Genomic DNA, 22,460 nt, shown 5'->3' with positions numbered 1-22,460 from the left:
GCGTCTATCAGCGGCGCATCGCCGCCTCTCCCCCGCCCCTCTCAGTGAAGGAAGACTGAGAGGGGCGGGGGAGAGGCGGAGATACGCACTGACAGACGCGCGTGGGGCAGGGCTGCGGCGGTTAGCCCTGCCCCAATGCGGAAGAGGGGATGTGCTGCACGGAGGGGGAGTTGGGGGTGAAGGGACCCCCGTTTAGTGGCGCGATAGCGGCTGTTTAGCAGGGGCACACATGCCCCTGCTATCTATGAGGTCTGAAGCGAGATTTATTCTCGCTTCAGACTCTCTTTAAATAATGGGAAAACGTGGGCTGTACGCCAATCCACTGGGACTCTGCCAGTTGAAAGAGAGTCACAAAAGATAGATAAACATCTATAACTGAACTTAATTCCCTTAAGCCTCATCTACACGCGTAGATGAGGCTCTGATCCGGCGGCTCGATTAGCTGCCGGATTGCCTCATCCGCGTCCCTGCTGCGTCCCCGCTCGCCTGCGCGTGCGCCGGATTCGATACCCGCTCGTCCCCGCGCCGCTTATCTTCCGCTCAATTCCCTGCCATTGTCCCCTCGCGGGGAACAAGCAGGGAATCGGCGGTAGCAAGATCCGACCTGTTGGATCTTACCAATCGAGCCGCATCAGCAGCTCGATTGATAAGCCACATCGCCGCCTCATCTAAGCGTGTAGATGAGGCTTTAGGACCCGAGGATGCATACCATCCGGGCCAGGTGCCTTGTCTATTTTTAATTTATTTAGTCTTGCCTTCACTTCTTCCTGCGTTAAGTATTTAATATCTGTAATTTGCAACAGTGATGCTTCCCTTGTGAAGACAGAAGCAAAAAAAGGATTTAATAACTCTACCTTACCTTGGTCATCCACCATTGAGTTCCCATCCTCATCCTTTAGGAGTCCAATACAGTCAACCTTTCTTTTTTTAGAGTTGATGTACTTGTAAAACTTTTTTGGGTTAGATTTGATATCCCTAGCGATTTGATCTTCAGCTTCGATCTTTGCCAGCCTAATTTCTTTTTTACAATTTTTATTGCACTCCTTATAATTGTTTAATGAAGCCTCGGTCCCCTCCCGTTTTAGGCCCTTATATGCATTCTTTTTCTTCTTCATTTTATCTCTAACCTTCCTATTCATCCATAGAGGCCTTTTTTTATTCCTAGACATTTTGTTTCCATATGGGAAATGCCAGTAGTATACTGTATATAAGTACATTATATGGCCAGACATACTGTGAACTCCTGTAAAACAGATTTACTCACCTGGTGTCTGTGTGCAGCTTTAGCTAAGCCTGTGTGTTGCCTCAAAATCCGGTGGCTGTAGACTGTAGTGCTGCAGAGAAATCAGTGTTATGCTGGGGATACACGGTACTTTTCTGTACCGTGTATCGAGCAGCTGATCCGGCCAGCTGATAAGACTCAGCTGGTCCGATCAAACTGCTCGACCCCCGCCCACTCGATCCCCGCCTGCGGACAATGGCAGGGAATCAAGAGGCTAATAAGGAGCGCCGGCGGGGACGAGCGGTAATCGATTCGCGCGCACGCGCGGACGAGCGGGATTGACCCGTGTATCCCCAGCATTACAGGTTAGATTGTGAGCTGTTCTGAGGACAGTCCGTGACATGACTATGTACTCTGTAAATGCTGCAGAAGATGCCAGTGCTACAGGACTACAAAATTATATGTCAAGTCATTAGCTTTATGAGTATGGTAGGATTAGATTGTGAGCTCCTCTGAGGACAGTCAGTGACATGACTATGTACTCTGTACAGTGCTGCAGAAGATATCCATGCTATATAAATACATAATAATAGTAATAATATGGTAGGACATTAGACTATGACTATTGTAGGTTTAGATTGTGAGCTCCTCTGAGGACAATCAGTGACATGACTATGTACTCTGTAAAGTGCTGCAGGAGATGTCAATGCTGTATAAATACATAATAATAATAATATGGTAGGACATTAGACTCTGGTAGGCATTAGAATATGCCACAACAGTAAAGTGCTGTAGAAAATGCCAGTGCAGTGTTCTCCCCATACTCTTTTACCCGGGTGCTCAACCCGGCTAGTTTTGGTGAGCACCCGGCTGTTATTGGCTCACCTCCTCCTCTGCTGTAAGCAGATTTGTGCAGAGAAGCGCCGGCCCAGCATTCTCTCATCTCGCCTCACCCGGCTACTTTTTCATGCCACCTGGCTGTAAATAAATTTCTCTGGAGAACACTGCAGTGGTATATAAATACATTGGCCAGACATACTGTGAACTGCTGTAGAACAGATTTCCTCACCTTCTGTCTTTAGGCAGCTTTATTTAAGTGGTGCCAAGAGCCTGTGATTGGCTTCGAAATCCTGTGGCTGTAGAAGTTAGTGCTGCCGAGAAATCAGTGTTAGAGGTTAGATTGTGAGCTCTTCTGAGGACAGTCCGTGTCATGACTATGTACTCTGTAAATGCTGCAGAAGATGCCAGTGCTACAGGACTACAAAATTATATGGCAATAGATTAGTTTATGAGTATGGTAGTGATTAGATTGTGAGCTCCTCTGAGGACAGTCCGTGACATGACTATGATCTGTACAGCACCGAAGAATAGGTCAGTGCCATAAATACATCATAATAATATGGTAGGACAGACTATCATAAGCTCATATAATGACAGTCAATGACATGACTATGTACTCTGTAAAGTGCTGCAGAAGATGTCAGCACTACATAAATACATAATAATATGGTAGGACATTAGACTTTGACTATGGTAGGATTAGATTGTGAGCTCCTCTGAGGACAGTCCGTGACATGATTATGTACTCTGTAAAGTGCTGCAGAAGAGGTCAGTGCTATATAAATACATAACAATAATATGGTAGGACATTAGACTATGGTAAGGATTAGAATATGCCATGACAGTAAAGTGCTGTAAAAAATGCCAGTGGTATATAAATACATTGGCCACACACTGTGAACTGCTGTAAAACAGATTTACTCACCTGCTGTCTTTGGGCAGCTGTATCTAAGTGTTTCCAAGAGCCTGTGGGTTGCTTCGAAATACTGTGGCTGCTGTAGAATGTAGTGCTGCAGAGAAATCAGTGTTAGAGGTTAGATTGTGAGCTCTTCTGAGGACAGTCCGTGACATGACTATGTACTCTTTAAATGCTGCAGAAGATGCCAGTGCTACATGACTACATAATTATATGGCAAAAGATTAGCTTATGAGTATGGTAGGGATTAGATTGTGAGCTCCTCTGAGGACAGTCCGTGACATGACTATGATCTGTACAGCACCAAAGAAGAGGTCAGTGCCATAAATACATAATAATAATATGGTATGACAAACTACGACTATCATAAGCTCATATAATGACAGTCAATGACATGACTATGTACTCTGTAAAGTGCTGTAGAAGATGTCAGCACTACATAAATACATAATAATAATATGGTAGGACATTACACTATGACTATGGTAGGATTCGATTGTGAGCTCCTCTGAGGACAGCCAGTGACATGACTATGTACTCTGTAAAGTGCTGCAGAAGATGTCAGCACTACATAAATACATAATAATATGATAGGACATTAGACTATGACTATGGTAGGATTAGATTGTGATCTTCTCTGAGGACAGTCCGTGACAAAACAATGGCAAATCGAATACCGATCAGACATGTCGGATTTAGGCCTCTTGCACACTGCAAGTGATTCCGATTCAGATTCCGCTTTTTAATCAGTTTTTACATCAGATTCAGATTCCGATTTGCAGTTTGCTCCCTGCACACTGCAAATCGGAATCTGAGTCGGATGTAAAAACTGATTAAAAAGCGGAATCAGAATCGGAATCACTTGCAGTGTGCAAGAGGCCTAAATCGGATCGTAAATAGAATCGTAATCAAATCACACAAAGAATCGTATTGTGTAGATGGGGCTTACGTTTGTTTTGTCAAGTGCTCTCTTTTACCCCCTCAATCATCAGCATTTGACTTGTCAAGTAGGCGGGGAAGTCACTGTCTTGGCTTTTCCCCCCTCAATCGTTGGCAATTGGTATTGTGAAGGGGAAGAGAATATCATCAGTTTTTTCAAGTAGGCAGGGCCCAACCACCCACCCACCCCAATTATCAACATTTTTGTCAAGTGGGGTGGGGTGAGAACCTAGTCGTCTCGTCTAGTTGCCGTCTTTCTCTACCTCTCCCCCCCCCTTCAATCATTGGCAGGTCAGTGGTAGCAGGCGGGTCGCATCAGGATTCGCATAGAAAAAGTCAGAGTGTCACAATGTCCGTCGGGCCGCTGTCACCGGCGAACTACCTGTGTGCAGGGAGGAAGGTGCCATCCACTCCATATCAATGCGGGCGGCTGCTGCTCCGGCCCGGGCTGGTCTGCTCCGGACCGGCCCGACGGTTGTTCTCTTCGCTCCGCGTAGCTTTTCCTTTCACCTCGTCGATTGTGTGCTGCGTGTGACGCCTCAGCGACGTCCTCGCGCATATAAATCAGCGGGGGGCAGGGCCAAACAGCGGCGGGAATACAGTTAGCCAATTCCATGCAGGCAGAAGACAGGGAGGGAGGGAGCAGTAGCAGCAGGGCGGATCAGGGCGGCGGAGGGCGGAGGACGGGACACGGATGTCACAGACTCCTGCGTCTGGGACGTCCAGCATCAAAAAGGGGGACGTTTCCCGGGACCCAAGCCAGCGTGGGACAGGGGACCCTGAATCCGGGACCTGTCCCAGGTAAAGTGAGACGCATGGTCAGCATATCTATTGGCATAGTCTATTCTCCCTGCCTGGGTTTGCATGTGTGTCTGTGTCTCTCAGACTCGATTTCTAGGCTGTGAGTAATCAGTCTGTAGACACTCAGGATTTGCCTCTATGAGAGTTGTGGAGATTTTCCAAGCATTGGGCCAGTTTATATTCTCTATTTAGAGACTGGTACAGTATATCCGGGATGCTCGGATGTGCCTCATCCACGAATTCGGAAATCCGCGTGGTTGCAAAAAAAAAATCCGCATTCGGCCCCGCCGCATGCGGATTTTCGTTCGCGTCCACGCAACCACGCGGATTTTCTGCCGTGAATGGCGTAATCACGCGTGGATTCCCGCCCTGAGGCGGATTTTCTTTTAACGTTAATAACAAAGCCCCCATACATGCTACAATCCCCCAAATTGCATGGATTATCGAGGTGATAAGGGGCAACATAACTTCAACATAAAAAATTCCCCAAATTTTTTTTTTTCTAGAGAAAATGGATTTTAAAGTGAAATCAACACTTCAAATGGGGCTATTAATTGGTAATAAGTGGTTTTAAAAAGGGATATAAGCGTTAAGCAGTCAAAGAGGTGAAGGCGAGTTCCAATGGCACTTGGCGGCGAAGGTACCGCTGGAGGAGGATGAGTGGCTGACGCCAAAAAGGCCCCAGAGAGGTTTTTGTAATTTTTTTTTTTTTTTTTTTTTTTTGCAGCAATTAGCAATGACATCGCAGCAGAGTTGTCAGTGGACACGGGCAGTGTGAACGCAGAGTGCAGTGGTGGTAGCGACTGAGTCAGGAGAAGGACTATGCGGGCGGTCAGTTCAGCAGCACAGAAGGACCACGGCAACATACTGGTAGTAGTAGTAGCAGCACAGCGTCATAGTGCTGGCCAAAAAATTAAATGCACCCGGTGACCCGGGCAGTGTGAACGCAGACAGAGTACATTGGTGGAAGCGAGTGAGTCAGGAGGAGGAGGACAATGCCGGCGGTCAATTCAGCAGCACAGAAGGACCATGGCAACATACTGGTGCTAGTAGTAGCAGCACAGCGTCATAGTGCTGGCCAAAAAATTAAATGCACCCGGTGACCCGGGCAGTGTGAACGCAGACAGAGTACATTGGTGGAAGCGACTGAGTCAGGAGGAGGAGGACAATGCGGGCGGTCAGATCAGCAGCAGCAGCACAGAAGGACCATGGCAACATACTGGTGGTAGTAGTAGTAGTAGCACAGTGTCATAGTGCTGGCCAAAAAATTAAATGCACCCGGGTGACCCGGGCCGTGATAACGCAGACAGAGTGCATTGGTGGTACCGTGGTAGCGACTGAGTCAGGAGGAGGAGGAGGACAAAGCGGGCGTTCAGTTCAGCAGCAGCAGCAGCACAGAAGGACCATGGCAACATACTGGTGCTAGTAGTAGCAGCACAGCGTCATAGTGCTGGCCAAAAAATTAAATGCACCCGGTGACCCGGGCAGTGTGAACGCAGAGTGCAGCAGCGGGAAGCGACTGTACAAGGTCACTGAAGGATGCAGTGGGCACAGCAGTGGGCACTGGATATACAACTAGGTCACTGAAGGATGCAGTGGGCACAGTACAAGGTCACTGAAGGATGCAATGGGCACAGTACAAGGTCACTGATGAATGCAGTGGGCACAGCAGTGGGCACTGGATATACAACTAGGTCACTGAAGGATGCAGTGGGCACACAAGGATGTCACACTGTGTAATGAAATGCTCATATGCCAGCGAGCGAGCAGTGGGCACTGGGCACGGCACAAGGTCACTGACAGAATAAATGAACAGCGCTGGCAGAGAGTGGCGGCGCCGGCGGTGTGACTGGCTGCCTGCAAATAGTACAAGTGTATAACTGTCACTGGAATATACAAGTGAACACTGCAGTTGCACTAACCTGCCTGCCTGCACTACACACAGATAATCCCCACTCCCACTACACTGACTACACTGCAGCACTGAACCTGCCTGCACTACACACAGTTAAATAATCACTAGACTCCCACACTCCCACTACACTACACTGACTACAACTAACTACAGCAATCACTCACTGACTAGCTAACTGTGTACAGTATAAGAGCAGTGTTAGCAAAAAAAACGCTTTGTTTTTAACACAATTCATGCACTTGCTCAAACAACAATGGCCTGGAGATAATCCTCTCAGCACCACAGTCTAGCAAGGACAGAGCTTTTCCATCATGGCCGCCGCTTTATATTCAGGAGGGGAGGGCATAGCTCCCCTCCTGTGATTGGTTGCTAGGGCCTGGCTGGGGCACTCTGATTGGCCTGCAATGTATCACTTCCGCATAGTTTGACGCATTTCCGCAAACCACGACTTCAGCGCCGGGTTTCACGAGCGTGAATGCGGATTTCTGTTCGCATTCACGCAAAGCCGAAGTAGATTTTCGTGGTTGAAAATCTATTCACGGATTTTCGTGTCCGAGGCGGAATGCGTCAAAATGGTCGTGAATCCACGCGTAAGCGTGATCACGACCTGGCGGTGAGCACCACTGCAGTATATGGTCAGCTTTTCTGACTTTTATTTCACTCCTCCATTTATCCACAGTCTCTTTGCTCTTGGCTGTGGTGTGTTTATCTGGGCATTTGTTAGGACCTGGGGGTGTGGATTTGGGTGGAGCATAGCTCTGATCACTTCTTTCAAGACACATGGCTTTTCTTGGTCTTCATTGTGCATTATGGCTTCGGGGGTGAATCAGGGCTGCAGTTCTATAGGTGGGCTCAGTGGGACAGCAATGTACATGATAATGTGGAAGGGGGCAGTGCACACTAGTGCTGCTGTGTAGTGAGCTTCCTGTCCCTCTCACTGGCTCTTCTGGTGTATCACAGAGCAGGCTGTGTGTGCAGATCTCTGCCTGGCCCCACAGGTTATACATCTCTGAGCAGTATATTGCTGTGCAGGTCTGAGATGAGAGGAGTGCGCAGTGTGATGGTGACGGTGTGCCAGCAGGAAGGAGCAGATACAAGTTACATTCTATCTGCAGGAAAAGAGCTGGAGAGGCCAGGAGAGCAGACAGGCAGCTCACAGCCCACTGGTGAGTAGACAGAGGATGCTCAGCTAACTGGGACACTATCAGGGGGGTGGCACTGGTGTGTGTTGTACTGTGTTATGTTTCACAGGATGATACCATTTATTGGCTAACTGTGGAAGAGGAAGTCAGCCAGGAAATAGTTTCATCCTGATTCAAAACTTATCCCACAGTCTGTGCAGCACAAGAGAAGCTCATCATCAGCTCTTCTTCTGCCTTCCAGCAGCCAGCTGCACTCTCTGGGAATGGCAGCAACAATATTATTAAAATTATTATGTCTTAGTTAGGCTGGACTCACACTGTGCAGGTTGCATACGCACACATTACAATGGTTGTGAACTGCAATGGAGACTGGACATAGACTTCAATTCTTTAGATTGTAACACAAAGGCAAGGCTCTCTCAACCTTTTGTGTCTTGGATTTTGTTTATCATTTTATAGCTTGCACTATGTCCTACATTTTATTCATCATGCTACATCTGTCATTGTAATCACCAGTTCTGTATTTTGTACCAGTGTCCATATTTGATGTACAGTGGGTTGCAAAAGTATTTGGCCCCCTTGAAGTTTTCCACATTTTGTCATATTACTGCCACAAACATGAATCAATTTTATTGGAATTCCACGTGAAAGACCAATACAAAGTGGTGTACATGTGAGAAGTGGTTCGAAAATCATACATGATTCCAAACATTTTTTACAAATAAATAACTGCAAAGTGGTGTGTGCATAATTATTCGGCCCTCTTTGATCTGAGTGCAGTCAGTTGCCAATAGATATTGCCTGATGAGTGCTAATGACTAAATAGAGTACACCTGTGTGTAATCTAATGTCAGTGCAAATACAGCTGCTCTGTGAGGGCCTCAGAGGTTGTCTAAGAGGCGTACATTTGAAATAGCCGCTTATTGAATTGGGCGCGATTATCGTGCTTTTTATATAGCGGCTATATGTATATATGTTGTTACAATTATTTAGCGGTTATGTATTAGAATGAGCGGCTGTTTGTGTTTGCAATAATGTGTTTCCAAAGTACATTTCCAATAGCAGCCGATGTATTCTTGCACTTACTATCATGTGTGCAGCGGTTCTGCAGCCGAATTAAAATAATCAACTGAGTGTTGCTGTATTGCTTCTTAAAGTAATAAATTAGTTTATTAAAAAACAGTGCGTCTTAAAAAAGTGTTTTATATACGGTAAGAGTGGACAGCCGTTTATTTTGTCTATAGCCGAATTATAACGGGCAAATAATTTTATTTGCAAATTTTGACTGGCTACTTTCCAAATCAGATTATGTCCATCATCTGAGTTCCCCTAGTGACGCTAATCAGGTTAAACCCCTATCTGTGTTGGCCGTCCTCTGCTGGAATGCTGGACTATAAATATAAACACTAAATAGGTAGATCAGACTAGCAGCACCCGTAAAATAATGGCACCCCTCCGCGGCTTTCCGCTGTCCTTCCCGCACACTGTACCTATCTTTCCCTCTTACACTAGCACCCTGGAGCACCCTGATGCGTGCTATGGGTGCTCCAGGGTGCAAGTGTAGGTGGGGGAGATAGGTACAGTGTGCAGGATGGATTGCGGAAAGCCGCTGAGGGAGAGGAGATAGATGCAGCTCTGCTATACTGAGTATAGCAGAGCCAAAAGCATCTTTGAATTTTGGCTCAAAAGCTCCCCATTGGTCTATTAACAGACCAATGGGGATCAGGTGGATCCCCATTAGTCTGTTAATAGACCAATGGTGAGTCTTTGAACCAAAATTCAAAGATGCTTTTGGCTCTGCTATACTCAGTATAGCTAGAGTGGGGAGGGGACCAGCGGATGCGCAGGTCTTCCTCTGCCCCAGATGTAGGGGCTTACTGGAGGAATGCAGCATCTAAGTAAAATGGGCTCACTTGAGCCGATAACTCATGCTGTAGTGGAGCTAACTGAGGGAGAAAGCAGTTGCCAAAAGGCGTGTGGAGCCAAAATGTAACTCTTCAGCTTATTCCAGAGCACCCCAAAAATGCAGTTTTCCTCCCCTCTATCCCAGCACCTAATACATCCGCCATTGAGTGTTCGAGGGTGAGCAAATGGAGTCAGCAGCGGCTGTACAGAGAGCCGCAAAGCAAAAGAGCCAGCAGGGCAGATTACTGCCCATAAGGTAGCAGTGAGCAGAGGCTGCTTGTGCCCACACCTGTTCATAGGATTTCCATTCAGGGGAGCAGTAATATGGGCACCTACATTTAATAGGAGGCATCTGTTCATTCGGGGGTGAGGTATATCCGATAGTGAAATATTGGTAATGTTCAATTTAGATGCACTAGGGAAGTTCAGCTCTCACTTCAGGGAAAAAATATGCTGTTGAGAGACACATTTAGCTGATACAAACCAACGCGATACAAATGTAGATGATGGAGTAATTAACTGTAACAGTACTGTAGCCATAGTTTACTTAAAGTACATTTTGATAATGTATTCAATACAGGAATGTCAATAACATATGCAAGCAGAGAAACCTGAAGTACGGAAGGCAGGGCTGCTGCTATAGCAGGTGTATATTGATTCTGATCCAGCTAATACGTGTTGTGTATGTATACCAGTTATTATATATAATGTATCTTTGTGGAGTAAACAGTCAACTTTAGCATATAAACAACTACAATTTAGTAATTCATTCAGTTGCACAATTCATTGGCATTGGATAAGCTTTGATTGCAAATGCTTGGCAGCAAGGTGAACGGATTACTGATGCACCCAAATCAACTACTGCACGTCACATAACTGTGTGTCTAAACACTACAAGATGGGTATGGAAAGCAAAAATTTCTGCAGAGAGCGGCAGAGGCTATAAGCTGGTAGGCAGCTGGGCAGAGTTACAGTGGCTACAACCTGGCAAGCAACTGCTGCACAAAGCCACAGCAGGTATGTGAGCTGCGGCCACTCATAGCCACACTTACTCCTGTGCCTTACACACTGTGTGCAGGCTGTACATACAGTAGACTACTGCAGCTGTGACCCGCTCATAGCCACACTTATTCCAGTGCCCTACATACTGTGCACAAATAACATGCTATTTAGCTGTAGCCGATTTCTCTGAGCTTCAAACAGTCGTGACACTTTGAGCAGCCCCATCAGTAGTAATATAATCTCTCTCTCCGTCTCCCTCTCCCTTTCTCCGTCTCTCTCTCTCTCCCCCCCCCCCTCTCTCTCAGTCCCTTTCTCCGTCTCTCTCTCTCTCCCCCCCCCCTCTCTCTCTTTCCCTTTCTCCGTCTCTCTCTCTCTCTCCCCCCCCCCCCCCCTCTCTCTCTTTCCCTTTCTCCGTCTCTCTCTCTCTCCCCCCCCCCTCTCTCTCTTTCCCTTTCTCCGTCTCTCTATCTCCCTCCCTCTCTCTCTCTTTCTCTTCCTCTCTCCCCCTCTCTCTCTCCCTCTCCCCCCCTCTCTCTCTCCCTCCCTCTCTCTCTCTCCCTCCCTCTCTCTCTCCCTCCCTCTCTCTCTCTCTCCCTCCCTCTCTCTCTCTCCCTCCCTCTCTCTCTCTCCCTCCCTCTCTCTCCCTCCCTCCCTCTCGCTCTCTCCCTCCCCCTCTCTCTCCCTCCATCCCTCTCCCTCCCTCTCTCTCTCTTCCTCTCCCCCCCCCCCCTCTCTCTTCCTCTCCCCCCCCTCTCTCTCCCTCTCTCCCTCCCTCTCTCTCTCTCTCTCTTCCTCTCTCCCCCTCTCTCTCTCTTCCTCCCCCCCCCCTCTCTCCCTCCCTCCCTCCCTCTCTCTCTCTCTCTCTCCCTCCCTCTCTCTCGCCCTCCCTCTCTCTCTCCCTCCATCCCTCTCCCTCCCTCTCTCTCTATCTCCCTCCCTCTCTCCCTCTCCAATTTTCAGAGGATCATTACAGTGATAAGGTATTACTAAAACCAGGATCATATCCATTACAGCAATGAGTGCTGTGAAAAGTGGAGCACAGTGACGCCTATAAAGTTCATATAAAACGCTATTTATCGTGTATAGGTTAAAAACTGATGATCATGATTATTTTTTTACTGCTTTTTGAAAAAAAGTCTAAATATATTTATGATTGCATCTGAGAAGATTGTGGTGTCTCTATATGTCACTTATGTATGAAATAAAATAGATATAAAACACTAGCTGATATTGTGTACTGTAAAATTATGTTATATGGGACACTCCTGACATTTTAGCCAATAAAAATGCAGTATGCACTATTTTTTTAATTGTATATTTATATACAGTTCTGTATTAGTTTAGTCAGTGCTTTGCAAAGTCTGTGCTGCATTTCTATAGGCTGTGCTAAAATGTCACGAGTGTCTCCCACATAACTCTGCAGCTGCACTATGAATTGTGAAGTGCTGATAGAAAAGGCAGTGCAGAGTTGGGAGAAAACCAGGTAGGAGAGGCACTGAGCAGTGTATAGAGGAAGGATGCAGTACATAACTTCCTAAAACGTTATTTATTGTAAGGGCCAAGCTGTCCAGACGTCAAATCAGCATAGCGCAGTCATGTGCCATTGTTGGAGCATTATGGGCAGTACTTATACAGCGGGAGCAGAGGGGATTATTTAACTGCAGAGGTGGCATACAAAGCAGGGGTTTAGATATCGGCATAGACGCTGGCTGGCTGGGTAACTAATCGGGGAATGTCTATAGTGCTGGCAGAAGAAGCAGGGTTTAAATATCGGCATAGTGCAGAGCAGCCATGTGCCATAGTTTAAAACTTAAAGCCGCTATTACAGCACTTACTATTCATTTGGCCGAAGTGCATTGTAAATTGTTACTTTTAGGTAATGACACATAGCGGAAGCTGGCTGGCAGTGCTTTGTAAAAAGTTTCAGCGGTATCATAAATAGCCGATTGCAGGCATAGCCGTGACCTGCGCCCATATCATGCAGTCTGCACCATGAACAACTAATGTAGCTGATAAATACATTGTCTGAATAGCCGCGCCCAAATTAACTTGCGCTGCTATTAGCGTGTTCGGTCTAAGAGAATCTTGGGAGCAACAACCCCATGAAGTCCAAAGAACACACAAGACAGGTCAGGGATCAAGTTATTGAGAAATTTAAAGCAGGCTTAGGCTACAAAAAGATTTCCAAAGCCTTGAACATCCCACGGAGCACTGTTCAAGCGATCATTCAGAAATGGAAGGAGTATGGCACAACTGTAAACCTAACAAGACAAGGCCGTCCACCTAAACTCACAGGCCGAACAAGGAGAGCGCTGATCAGAAATGCAGTCAAGAGGCCCATGGTGACTCTGGACGAGCTGCAGAGATCTACAGCTCAGGTGGGAGACTATGTCCATAGGACTATTAGTCATGCACTGTACAAAGTTGGCCTGCCCTTTATAGAAGTGTGGCAAGAAGAAAGGCATTGTTAACAGAAAGCATAAGAAGTCCCATTTGCAGTTTGCCACAAGCAATGGCGTAGCTAAGGACCTGTGGGCCCTGATGCAAGTTTTACAATGGGCCCCCCCAAGCACTCTACACATAACAATTGATACGGCGCACCAAAACCTGCTGTGGCAACTACAGTGTCAGAGGTGCAAGGAGGGAATGGGGAGCAGTTTGTTTATGATTATTGATTACCACTATTCAAAGTATCTAAACAAGTGATTAATATGAGTACAGGACCAATAGATAGCTAATACTGTAGTTGAGGGAGGGCCCTTTGGGGCCCCTCTGGCCCAAGGGCCCCGATGCGGTCGCAACCTCTGCAACCCCTATTGCTAAGCCCCTGGCCACAAGCCATGGGGGGGGGGGGGTACACAGCAACCATTTGGAAGAAGGTGCTCTGGTCAGATGAGACCAAAATGGAACTTTTTGGCCAAAATGCAAAACGCTATGTGTGGCAGAAAACTAACACTGCACATCACTCTGAACACACCATCCCCGCTGTCAAATATGGTGGTGGCAGCATCATGCTCGGGGGGTACATCTCTTCAGCAGGGACAGGAAAGCTGGTCAGAGGTGATGGGAAGATGGATGGAGCCAAATACAGGGCAAACTTGCAAGAAAACCTCTTGGAGACTGCAAAAGACCTGAGACAGGGGCAGAGGTTCACCTTCCAGCAGGACAATGCCCCTAAACATAAAGCCAGGGCAACAATGGAATGGTTTAAAACCAAAACATATCTATGTGTTAGAATGGCCCAGTCAAAGTCCAGATCTAAATCCAATCGAGAATCTGTGGCAAGATCTGAAAACTGCTGTTCACGAACGCTGTCCATCTAATCTGACTGAGCTGGAGCTGTTTTGCAAAGAAGAATGGGCAAGGATTTCAGTCTCTAGATGTGCAAAGCTGGTAGAGACATACCCTAGCTGGAGCTGTTTTGCAAAGAAGAATGGGCAAGGATTTCAGTCTCTAGATGTGCAAAGCTGGTAGAGACATACCCTAAAAGACTGGCAGCTGTAATTGCAGCAAAAGCTGGTTCTACAAAGTATTGACTCAGGGGGCCGAATAATTATGCACACCCCACTTTGCAGTTATTTATTTGTAAAAAATGTTTGGAATGATGTATGATTTTCGTTCCACTTCTCACATGTACACCACTTTGTATTGGTCTTTCACGTGGAATTCCAATAAAATTGATGCATGTTTGTGGCAGTAATGTGACAAAATGTGGAAAACTTCAAGGGGGCCGAATACTTTTGCAACCCACTGTATATCAGTGTCTGTATCATTATGTATCTCGTGTTTGTTTTCCTACTTTGTACAGCGGCATGGAATATGTTGCCACTTTATAAATCAATAATAAGCAGCTAGCAGTGGTGTAGCTTAGGAGCTAGGGGCCCCGTTGCAAGTTATGCATGCCCCCCCCCCCCCCCCAACACTTTATACATAACAATTGATATGGCGCACCAAAACCTGCCAAGGGCAGCTACAGTGTCTGAGGTGCAGGTAGGGGATGGGGAACAGTTTGTTAATAATTACCACTATTCAAAGCATCTATAGAAGTGATTATTACCAGCACAGGACCAATAGAGAGCTAATACTGCAGGTGAGGGAGGGCCCTACGGGGCCCCTCTGGCCCAAGAGCCCCGATGCAGTGGCTACCTCTGCAACCCCTATTGCTACGCCACTGGCAGCTGGTTAGAATAATGCAATCAGCTATAACACAGTACTGTGAACAGCCCCAGAAAACTGTATGGGCAGCCACTGAGTGGACATGCAGAACTATTTTGCAATCATGCAGTGTGAACTAGCCCTTAGGTGGCAATGGGGCCCAGGCATATGCACAAAACTCTAATAATATTTTTTAACCACTTCAACCTTCAGTCGTTTTCACTTTATGCATCCGAGCAATGTTCACCTCCCATTCATTAGCCTATAACTTTATCACTACTTATCACAATGAACTGATCTACATCTTGTTTTTTCCACCACCAATTAGGCTTTCTTCGGGTGGTACACTTTGCTAAGAGCTACCTTACTGTAAATGCATTTTAACAGGAAGAATAAGAGAAAAAAAACGGAAAAAAATCATTATTTCTCAGTTTTCGGCCATTATAGTTTTAAAATAATATATGCCTCCATAATTAAAACACACGTATTGCATTTGCCTAATCAGAATCAGAATCAGAATCAGAATCAATTTATTTTCGCCAAGTAAGTTAGCATCCATCACTATTTACAAATTTATAAAAAAAAAAAAAATAGAAATATTTAATCTTTACATTGATATTTAAAAAGTTTAGACTCTTAGGTAAATATTTGTTTTTTTTATTGATATGTTTTTTTTTTATTAAACATTTTATTTGGGTATTTTTGGGAAGGTGGGATGTAAATAGTAATTTTTTTTTACTTAAATATGTGGTTTTTTTTTTTTTTTTAACACGTAGATGTAGTTTTACTTTTTGTTTTGTTTACATGACGTCACTCTAAGCACACGTACGCTTAGAGTGACGTAGGGGGACGTAAGAGACAGAAAAAGCGAGGCTACCGAAAGAAGCGGTCGCTTTTTCAGCCGGGGAGAGGAAACACTCATCGGGCACCATGTCCCTATTAATTGATTCCTGGGCTAACGATCCACGGCCAGGAGCGCACGTGAATCCGTGCGATCGGCCACGGGATCGCACATGGCCTTCTGGGCGTAGCTTCTACCCCCATAAGACTTAAATGGTTAAGGGGAGGGGACATGCTGCAAAAATTTTTGTGGGGATATTTTTAAGAAGAGGTTAGTGTGAAAAATATCTTATTATGTCTGTTTTGGTTTTCAGGCCTTATTTTTTTTTTAACCAGTTCCTGCTATGTGGATGGATAAATCCGTCTAGCAGGAGCTGCTTAGTGAAAATCTGGACGGATTCATCCATCCAGCTGTGTTGTGGTGGGTGCGTGCACAGGGGCGGACTGACCATTCTGGCACTCGGGCATGGACAGAGCGCTTTGAGGAGGAGGGGCGGCAGCGCAGTGAAGGGGGAATGGTGGGCACACCGATGGGAAGGGGGGACGTCTCCCCCCCTTCTCTCATCTTGGTCCTCCCCCTTCCTGCTCGCCCCTCCTGAATTTTAAAGTGTCAGCAGCTGGCAGGGTGCCCAGCATAGGTAGCTAAGTGTAGGTGCCCAGCATAGGTAGCTAAGTGTAGGTGCCCAGCATAGGTAGTTAAGTGTAGGTGCCCAGCATTGGTAGCTAAAAGTAGGTGCCCAGCATAGGAAGCTAACAGCATAGGCAGCTAAAAGACCTACTTTTAGCCTACGTGACGTCATGTAAACAAGCCCAGCATCAGGGCTGTGGAGTCGGAGTCGAGGAGTCAGAGTCGGGGCAATTTTGGGCACCCGGGGTCGGATTTGGAGTCGGAGTCGTGGTTTCAGAAACTGAGGAGTCGGAGTCAGGAGTCGGAGTCGCATAATTTTTGTACAAAATCCACAGCCCTGTTAAGTATTAGACTAAGGAGTGGGAGTCGAGGAGTCGGAGTCTGAGCAATTTTGGGTAGTCGGAGTTGGAGTCGGAGTCGTGGTTTCAGAAACTGAGGAGTCAGAGTTGGAGTCGGAAGATTTTTGTACCGACTCCACAGCCCTGCCCAGCATAGGTAGCTAAAAGTAGGTGCCCAGCATAGGTAGCTTAAAGTAGGTGCCCAGCATAGGTAGCTTAAAGTAGGTGCCCAGCATAGGTAGCTAAAAGTAGGTGCAAAGTAATCACTTACCGAGCTCCAGCAGTGGTATATGCTGCTCCTCCAGACCGGCAACCAAGAGTGTGGGAATTCAGTCTGGCGGGCGATATGGATAGCAAGCGTCCCATCACTTTCTGCTGCCTGCACTGCTCTCGGCCAATTAGGAAAGGGATGGGGAGGGGAGATGCGTAGCTGAAGGGAAAGGGGAGGGCCTCTCCCCTTCAGCCTCGCGTCTCCGCTCCCCATCCCTTCCCTGAGTGGCCGAGAGCAGCGGCAGCAGAATGTGATGAGATGCGGCCACACTGCCACGATAATAGAGCTACTGGGAGCAACTTTTGCTGGGACGCACCCGGGAAGCCAGCTACCCAGCAGTCGGCCGCGATCTACCCAACAGTCGGTCGCGATCTACCGGTAGATCGCGAACGACGTATAAGGCACCCCTGGATTAGAGTGATAATTAAAAAATATATAAATGTGTTTGATAAACTGTTATTACTTAATGATTAAGGATTCATATCAATTAACCACTTCAGGACCTTAGGCTTACACCCCTTTAGTGAGCAGGCTATTTTTTACAATTCAGGCCACTGCAGCTGTATGGGCTTGTTGCAGGGCCCTACAACTCAGCACACAAGTGATTCCCCCCCATTTTCTGCCCACCAACAGAGATCTGTTGGTGGGCTCTGATCACTCCCACAATGTTTATTTTTTTTTTAATTTGTTTATTTGTTTTCTAATAAAATTACCTATTTTTTCCCCCTCCCTCCCCAACCAGCCTATGACAGCCGATCGCTCCTGAGCCTCCCAGGGGGACAGCCGAGCCCCCAGTACATTGCTGTTGTAGATTGCAGCGCTGTACAATGTAAATAGACGCCATCTAACATTCTCCAATCGGTGATCACAGAGCAGAGCATTGGCGCGCGTGATCTCCTGCAAAACACGCCCCTAGGACTTAACGCCGATTGGCATTACGCGGCCCAGGGGGAGCCTTCGCGTTTAAGGGTTAAACAATCAAGTCATCTATTTAGCAGTTGATAAGTCAAGTCGATTATATGCATGTCATAAGAATGTCCTATTCAGAGATTGAATGAGAGAGTTGGTTCAAGGAACCTTCACTCCCCCCCCAATGTAATTTGAGACAGTGCAGACCAACTGCTCTCAAGAATGCAGCCTCTCCAAAGAAAGAGAAAATAGCGAGAGCAACCGCATCAGCCTTCAGTGTTGTTTCACCTTATGCATCTGAGCAACTTTCACCTCCCATTCATTCGCCAATAACTTTATTTCTGCTTATGACAACAAAATGATCTATATCTTGTTTTTTCCGCCACCATTTAGGCTTTCTTTGGGTGTACATTTTGCTGAGAATTATTTTATTAGAAATCCATTTTAATAGGAAGATTAAAATTATAATGGCTAAAAACTGAGAAATTAGTTTTTTCCATTTTTTTCTTAAAATAATACATCTCTATGCGTATAATGTACAGCGCTGCAGTTTTCACACAAGTAACAAGTTTGATACAAATATGCAACACAAGAAATAAGTAATAAATTCAGTCCTTTCTTCACTTATGGTCTAGCCCCTCCCGTGTGTATGCGCTCTATTGAGGTCCAGCAAGTACCCCCTGCACAGTCTTTAGTTTATAGATAGATAGCGCTCCACTTTATTTGCAAAGTTCATCAACATTCATCAGAGGAAGAAACCAAGGAAAATCCCCCTTAGGGGCCGCACTCACCCAAATCGTATGACCACTGCGAGACTGGTCAAACAAACGCTCATAGCCCCTCTTATGGCCGACTGCCCAATCTCAGCTTCTGGGTCTCCCCACTCCAGCCAGCACTCCTTCGTAAAGCTTCCGAGCTGGTTCCTCCTTATAGTGTGTTTCTGGTGTGATGCCCACCTCAAATGAAATGAGCCTCATATAGCGTAATTCCGTTAGGTAAAAGTATACTTTATTCCATAAAATAATACTCACAAACATGAGATAATGACAGCGCGTAGAGTGTTTATACGGGCTCTCCCCCGTGCCTCTCCGGATAGGCTCGCTGGGTATCCTCCGCAAAAAAAACGCCGCTGTAATGTGTCCAGATCGTCCTGCGGGCGCTAGCTCCTCCCTACGCGTTTCATCACCGACGCGTGACTCATCAGGGGCGTGGCTAACCCCAGGACGCCTGGTGATTTAAAAGCACGGGAGCGTTGCTCCTCCCAATCCCCGCTGTGACGAAAAAGGGTTTGCGCATGCGTAACTAGAGCCTCCTCAGGCCACCATTACGAGGCTTGAATATGCAAATGATTAAAGGGGTGGTTGCGCGTTTATCCCGCTGCTATATACGCATATTAAGCAAAAAATGAGGCAGAAGGAAGGCCCATAGACGTGGTAGTACAAATGTTTAAATGCACAATATTGTATATATCGATTAAACCTAAAACACAGATCGTTATAACCAGGGCTGTGGAGTCGGTCCAAAAATCCACCGACTCCGACTCCTCAGTTTAGGATTCCACCGACTCCGACTCCACGACTCCGACTCCTCTAATTTGCATATTACAATTTTGTTGATTAAAAGTGTGTAACATGAAATTTGTCTCTTAACTGCCAACGCTTAGGAATTTTACAAGACAACTGAAGTGAGAAGGATGTGTAGACTACTATATTTATTCCCTTTAGACTAAAACTAGTCCTTGGTAAGAGTACTTGTAAAAGGTACAAACCGGAACAAAGAACATCTATCAGGCCCTAGGCAATGTAAGTGTGGGTACATGTAAGAATGATGTGCAGGTACTCTGCAGGGGAATGAGGAGATTGTAAACAGACAACACCTCTGTGTTCAATGTGCACAGCATTCTCAGTGGATTCCCTGCAGCTCTGTGGGGAGTGCATATGTAGAGTATAGTACTACTGTGTAACAAAGTAAACCTGAGACAGATGAAATTAAAGTTTTATACATACCTGGGGCTTCCTCCAGCCGCCTTCAGGATAATCAGTCCCTCGTTGTCCTCCTCCACCACCTGGATCTTCTGCTATGAGTCCAGGTACTTGAGCCAGTCAGGCGTAGTGCCAGGGCTGGATTTACCATAAGGCACTGTAGGCATGTGCCTACAGGCACCTGATGATGGAGGGGCGGCTCACTCCACTCCCCTAGCACCTCCCTCCTTCCCTATGCAGAGTACTGAGCAGTGCTTAAATAAGGGTTTAGTCACTTGGCTCTCGACATTCCACTGACAAGATCTCCCTTCAGTCGGGGCACCACTAGCTGGCTACCTAATGCTAAGGGACACCTGTAGCTACCTATGACTGGTGAGGGAGAAGTCACAGCTGGGTCATCCAGCACACTTGCGATGGGGTTCACCGGGGTTTTTTGGGTTTCTGGAGGGCAAAGTTTAGGGTGCCAGGACATCTGTGCCTATAAGCTCCTGTGATGTAAATCCGGGTCTGCGTAGTGCGCATGCACACACTCCGCCGCCAGGAGCATACTACACCTGTGCAGCACTATTGCGCAGGTGCAGAATGTTCCTGGCTGTGGGAGCGGCATGCGGCCGGACAGCGCTGACTGGCTGAATTACCAGGACTCATAGCAGAAGATCCGGGTGGTGGAGGACAGCGAGGGACTGATTAGCCTGAAAGGGGCTGGAGGAAGCCCCAGGTATGTATAAAAAATTACTTTTCATCCGTCTCAGTTACCCTTTAATTTGTAGTCACCAATCCAAATTTTAATAACATATCACATTATTTGATTTCATCAGCAAAGGGAGTGCATACATTTGCATAAATCAGCATCAATGCAGAATTATTTCCATCTCGTTGACCATCTCTATTAGTGACACAGCTACACATCAGGCTTTATTCTTACAGCATAGATGTTATTTAGTATATATAAGAGATTCCTGTGTACACATCATATATACAGTCACAATCAGATATGTATATCTGACCTTAAAAATACGGGGACTGCTTTATTGAAGCAGCACAAGTAACTAATTTTGATTGGTTTATTTCATTTTTGTGGACTAAGCACAGCTATTACTGTATATATACTGTATATATACATTATTTTTAATGACTTATCTGAGAAATAGAACATTTTATCATATTTTCTATTTTAATTACAGTTACAAATTCATTAGGAGTCGGAGTCGGTGCATTTTTTCCCGACTCCGACTCCAGGCACCCAAAATTGCCCGACTCCACGACTCCGACTCCACGACTCCGACTCCGACTCCACAGCCCTGGTTATAACTACATTGTAGACAATACAGCACACTGCGCATGTCAATACATACACGTTATGCTAACAGTTCAGATTTTTGTGCACATTCGCCATCTTGTGGTCACTTAGTGAATAGCCCAACATTAGTTTTATGTTACCAGTGGCCACATACATATAGGTACAATATATTTGCACAGAAACCCCTAATCACACCATCAGATTAATTATTAGATGAAATAGGAATAAACAGTTAAATGAAGTTAAAATAAAGTAAAAATATATAGTAAAACTATAAAATTACCATATTGACTAGACAAACATTTAGAGATTATTTTATACTATCCTGAGGATCAGTCCTCATTAATTTCTTGTGACAGGACACCAGTGTTTTCTCATACACAAGACTAGACTGCTCATATTCCGTATCCCTAATTTCAACTATTCGCTATATAGCAATTAAGGTCAATTTCCACATTATGCCCCCCCGGTTGTAAGGTTCCCTTCTGATAAATCCATTTTGTTTCAGCTTTTGATATTTCTCGGATCTTGTTGCAGCCTCTCCACGAATAATTTGCCTTTTCTATTCCACAGAATTTTAAGGTACTGGGGTCCGATTGGTGATGTGTTCTGTAATGATCTGATACACTATGTCCCTCCAGTCCCCGTCTTATATTTCCAATGTGTTCTCCGATCCTCTTTTTTAATTTCCTGGTCGTTCTGCCTATGTATTGGATATTACAGGGGCACCACACCATGTACACCACCCCCTTAGTGTTACAGGTAATGTTCTGCCTTATTTTATGGGTGGTTCCTTTTGATGTAGAGACCACTTCATTACATCTAATTGGCATCCCCTCTCTACATCCTACACAGCCTCTACATGGGAAGAACCCTTGTTGTTGCCAGAATGGGATCACTTCCCTGGGTGGGTTTACGCAGCTTGGCGCCAGGTAGTTCCTCAGGTTCTTTGCCTTGCGGTATATAAATTTAGGGCGGTCTGGCAATATCTTCTTAAGTTGATTATCTTCTTTTAACCACTTGATGACCCACCCTTTACCCCCCCCTTAAGGACCAGCTCTGTGTTTAGTGATCTGTGCTGGGTGGGCTCTGCAGCCCCCAGCACAGACCAGGTAACAGGCAGAGAGATCAGATTGCCCCCCTTTTTTCCCCACTAGGGGGATGATGTGCTGGGGGGGTCTGATCTCTTCTGCCTGCGTGTGGCTGGCGGGGGGGGGCACCTCAAAGCCCCCCTCCGCGGCGAAATTCCCCCCTCCCTCTCCTACCTGCTCCCCCCCCCCCCCCGGAGATCGGGGCTGCACAGGACGCAGCAGCGCCGTACAATGTAAACAAAGCGGATTATTTCCGCTTGTGTT

At 46.2% G+C, this 22,460-nt stretch overlaps 1 long non-coding RNA gene across 2 annotated transcripts in view; it reads right to left on the bottom strand.

Moving 5' to 3' along the window:
- Positions 1–22,460, bottom strand: part of LOC137534542 (uncharacterized) — a 233,382-nt gene that overhangs the window by 168,177 nt on the left and 42,745 nt on the right. For both annotated transcript variants that reach the window (XR_011024368.1, XR_011024369.1), the window contains exons 2-4: positions 18,615–18,779; positions 2,988–3,072; positions 2,292–2,373 (exon numbers count right to left, since the gene is read on the bottom strand). This is a non-coding gene — a long non-coding RNA (uncharacterized lncRNA). The remainder of the gene's footprint in view (positions 1–2,291; positions 2,374–2,987; positions 3,073–18,614; positions 18,780–22,460) is intronic.

The sequence above is a fragment of the Hyperolius riggenbachi genome, chromosome 10, assembly GCF_040937935.1.
Source record: "Hyperolius riggenbachi isolate aHypRig1 chromosome 10, aHypRig1.pri, whole genome shotgun sequence".
NCBI classification, from domain to species: Eukaryota; Metazoa; Chordata; class Amphibia; order Anura; family Hyperoliidae; genus Hyperolius; species Hyperolius riggenbachi.
The sequence above is the reverse complement of the archived record's forward strand: the minus strand, read 5'-3'. Positions and strand labels throughout refer to the sequence as shown.